The 4,435-nt window shown below is 30.8% G+C and overlaps 1 long non-coding RNA gene across 1 annotated transcript; it reads left to right on the top strand.

The window, feature by feature from the left end:
• The first annotated feature begins 548 nt into the window (after positions 1-548).
• Positions 549-4,108, top strand: LOC150031630 (uncharacterized). Its single transcript, XR_016525699.1, has 2 exons — positions 549-3,752; positions 3,874-4,108. It is a non-coding gene; the product is annotated as an uncharacterized LOC150031630 (long non-coding RNA).
• Positions 4,109-4,435: the final 327 nt, after the last annotated feature.

The raw sequence follows: 4,435 nt of genomic DNA, 5'->3' as shown, positions 1-4,435 counted from the left end.
TTCATCTTGACCGATGGATCGAATAAAATTAATTTGGTCCAATTTGATATTATAATTTGGTCAAAAATATAATTGAGCCTAAAAATAGACTTGATTTGGTTCAAATATCAAATTAGACCCAAATCCAACTAATTGAGCCCAAGGGGAGACCTATGGACGTTGACTAAGCCTAAGCCTACAAAGCCCGCCAGAGAACTCTATAAATAGAGGAGCTTTTTACATTCGTGGGGTCGGCAACTCTACACTCCAGAGGACCTAGAAATATTTTTCCCAACAATCAAAAGACGCCCCAAGTCCTGAAGCTGACCACACTTGAAGACTTAAGTCTACACCTGAAGACTTTTGAATATCCACACGCTCCACTTTTGAATATGCATGCATATCAAATCTATAATGGTTTGCAAATGATCCAATGTAATTAATACATTTGAACCAATATGTCTTTCCTCCTCTTTTCAACTCTCTATAATGTCTTTTTGATGTAGATTTCCAAGAACTCTAGCCTCATGGTTAGAACTTGCAAGGAAAGATTTTCAATAAAGGTTTATCTCATAATCTACTTCATCATCTTTTCTCTATCTCTCATTTCTTTTGGATGATTTGGCTTTTTTCTAGTTTATGCTTTTTCTATGGTTTCATTTTTGTTTCTTGAACTTGTTTTTTTGTGGGTTTTGTTTTTTGGAGGAAAAATTGGGGTTAGCAGTTACTTCGTTTGATTGCTAAATAATGAATGCTATATTAATTGTTTTTCCAAAAAGAAAAAAAGTATCTCTATTCATGGACAATGAAGGTGCTTGAAACTACATTTTCTACTTACCCTGTTATTTCCTTGATAAGAAACAAAATACGTGTTTTGGATTACAAATTTATTTTATAGTATTATATATCAATTACGAATCCTTTGGATGAATTTAATCATTAGTGATAAGTTTAAGTTGGTTGATTTTGGCCCAATCGTTTTTTAAAGATTAAATGTGTGACTTCTTTTCCAGCAAGTTTAAAGGCTCACTTGTAGTTTGGAAGTTTGGCCAATTTTTCTCTGTCAAATACAAAGAAGTCGAGAAATGGGGAATAGATTTCATTACTTTATGCCTTTAGTGAAGTTGATTGCAACATAAAGTTTGTTGCTTTACATTTGACAATCACATCAATTTGTTCAAACTCCAAATCTTTACAAAATTTTATCAAAATTCAAAAGAATTTTACCATTCACATACCTATCAAGTCTTTATTCTCACCCATTGTTGGTTCCTCAAATCAATGCTCTATTTACTTTTATGTTTGAAACTTCCGCTTCTGAGTTTCCAGCTCCCAAGCTTCCAGTGCTACAATGGAATTAAGAAATCAGATCAAAACATTGTAAATATGAAACAAAATCGCAGACCAAAGTAGCAGTAAAAGGTAGGAAATACTTCAAAGCAAATGCTAAGTATGCTTTGCTGGTATTGGCAAAAGAAATAGGCGGGGAATATTCCATTAATGTGGAAGCAAGAAATGTCAATCCGAAGGCAAGAAATGAGTTTAAATTTGTTTGAAGGAGATTCTCATAATTTAAACTTGTTGCATTTCGTTACTGATTTTCTTATTTAAAAGTTTGACATTCTTTTTTGCTTTTTATGCACAAACTCGAGTTTTCTTTCATTTTCTTATTGAGCATTATATAAACTAATTAGAAAACTAAACTTCACGTGCAACTTATACCAATAGTGTTTCAAGAAGAGTGTTTGATAAAGACGGTATTCTTTTGGACGGGTAAGACTATGTTCTTGTTTCAATCAAGGTGTTTGGAATTGGAACTGAAAGATTGCCAAGAGGTAATTTCTACAACTGTTTTGTTCCTTTTGAGCAATGTCTTTCATTGATGAGTTGTTAGCAAAATCATGATATACAATTCATTACATATTAAGCATATCATAGCTTTAGTTTAGTGAACATTATGTTCTTACAGCTATGGTATAGATTTTATTAGAGAAATGATATATATATATATATATATATATATATTTTGTAGGAATCTCTCCAATATATCCATTATATTGTATATTTAAAGCTACTGCAAGTTCCGTTTTGACCCTTTTCTCTCTCTGTTTTGATTGTTGTCGATACAAGGCTATTTCTAGTGCATTTTGATCTGATTTTGCATACCCATTTAGTTCCAAATGTGTGAAATGATGATCAGTTTCTGCTACTTTTCTTCTAGGTTGTCTAAATAATGGTAATTTCATACTCTTCTTTTGCTAATCAAATGCATTTATAGGACCAATTTAATTGTTTTAGTTGCCGCTCAAATAGGTACAGAAAGGTCTAACCCTTCTCTCTTTTTCTTATTCACACAAAAAGTCTCATTTACCATGTCTTTCACTCTTTCTCCATTCTTCTTCTTAAAGAAGTTTTTCCCAACCTTTTTCATTAGTTTTTTTTCATGTCGTTTGCTTGGGTGTTGTGTATGTATTTCCCTATTCCCTATACGTTCAAAATGGATGGGAATTTGTACATTGAGGCCATGTATTTGAACTAAATGAATTAGAGTTGTTTCAAAGTCATTTTGTTAGTTTAATTTCATTAGGAATGATTGAGGTTGCTCTTTCATCCAAATTTATGGATACATATTTCATTTTATCAATGTGGCTAGTATTTTAATTTGCACTTGTTTGATGCTTTTGAATGGATTTTCTGTTTTGTAATGTGCTCTCTTTTCCTATATCTCTTGAAATAGGTGAATCTCTTTTAAGGCTTTTAGACTTTCTAGCTAGTTCATTGGTGAAAGGAAGGTGCCTGATTTTATCTCATTGTAAAAGGAATAATAAATAGAAAGTACATATGTGAATAAAGGTCAAATGTTAGTATTCTCTAAGGATTATGTGTGTTGTCATGATAGAAAATCCAACCGCTATAAAAGGAAAGAATTTGGTGGATTAATTGGAGCTTGACAACAATCTTTGACTTTTGAAGACTTGTAAAATTGGTGAAAGCTGGTTATATGACAGATAATTGAAACATTCTAAATATTCTTCAATTCTCAAATTTGTAACTTTTGAGTTAAGGTTCAAAGAGAATATCAAAGCGATTTTAGGTACGTTTCCTTCTTTTTCTTTTACACATTTTCAAAATCTCCTTTATTCAAAGCAACCTCTCTAATTTTTTAATTAGAAATTTAATTGCATGTTGCTTGGCTTAATTCTAGAAATGATGAGGGTTTGCCTCCTAGATCAAAACTTCTAAAGAACACTTGGCAAATTTCAAAAATGGAAAGAACCCATTCAATGACAATTTTGCATTTGTAAAATTGGTTATGGAAGTATAAATAAAAATCCAATTATGGTTTGTCTTATACTCTTAATTATATTATTTTAGGAGTATCAGTTTGTGGCTCAGTTGGTTTCTTGCTGACATTTTGGTTATTCTCGCTGATTTTTCATTTATTATTTTTTTCTATTTCTTGCTTGTTGGCATTTGAGTAGTGATTTAGTTCAAGTAGGAGTTTCTAAATGTTGTGAATTTGTGTTGGTTATAATCTCCCCTTCCCCCCAATGGCTCATTGGCTTCTCGGCGTTTGAATGATTTCATGCATTTTTTTTTTTAGGAGCGTGTTGAACCCAATCATGTGGGAACGTCTTGTTCAAGTAGTATAATTGATGATTTCATGCATTTCATACATTTTTTTTCCTTATGGAGGCCTACATCTGACATTATTCTTGTTGACGATGTTATGGGCACTACTGTTGCATCGTCAATGGATAAAGTCAAACTATGTAAGAAAATTTGGCTACTACTTTGTGAATTAAGTGTTTACTTAGTTCATTAGCTAATCTATCGTTATAATAGATAGATCATGATGATTTATGAAAGCTATTTTGTTTCATTTTTTATAAGGTGATTGATATGACGACAAACATCGGAGCTTCATATTTTTTGTGTGAGAATTTTGGTATCGCTATAATCTAAACATTTGTTTTGTTTGTATCAATTTTTTGGGATTATATATGTAGTCATTTTATTTGGATTAAGAATTTACAACTTGTTCTATTAGGTAAGAATTTTGTTGGAACATACTTTTCATGACTATATCAAACATTTTGGATGAATATAGTGTTTTATTTCTTTTGTATGCTATAAATTTGAAGATTTTGGTCATCATTAAGATTGTAGATTTGTATGAAATGTGAACTACATCTTTATTCGTCTAGACAATAATATGGGCAAGCGACTTCTATAAATATATGTTTATAATTAATTCTACAATAATATTTGCGAACCAAATTGTAAAATCTAAAAAAATATTATTAACAAGTGCTATTAAAGATAAATTATAGTATTGTTTTTACTACTATAAAATTGCTATAGAAAGTTTATTAACGTTAAAATTCATGCTTGAAGATGGGGTATTTATAGCTTTTTTCCATTACGATGAAAAAATGACAATAAAAATAAGGGA

The sequence above is a fragment of the Benincasa hispida genome, unplaced genomic scaffold (assembly GCF_027475165.1).
Source record: "Benincasa hispida cultivar pf3 unplaced genomic scaffold, pf3_genome.v1.1 HicScf1051, whole genome shotgun sequence".
Taxonomy (NCBI): Eukaryota; Viridiplantae; Streptophyta; class Magnoliopsida; order Cucurbitales; family Cucurbitaceae; genus Benincasa; species Benincasa hispida.
This window is presented reverse-complemented; position numbering and strand designations above follow the sequence as displayed.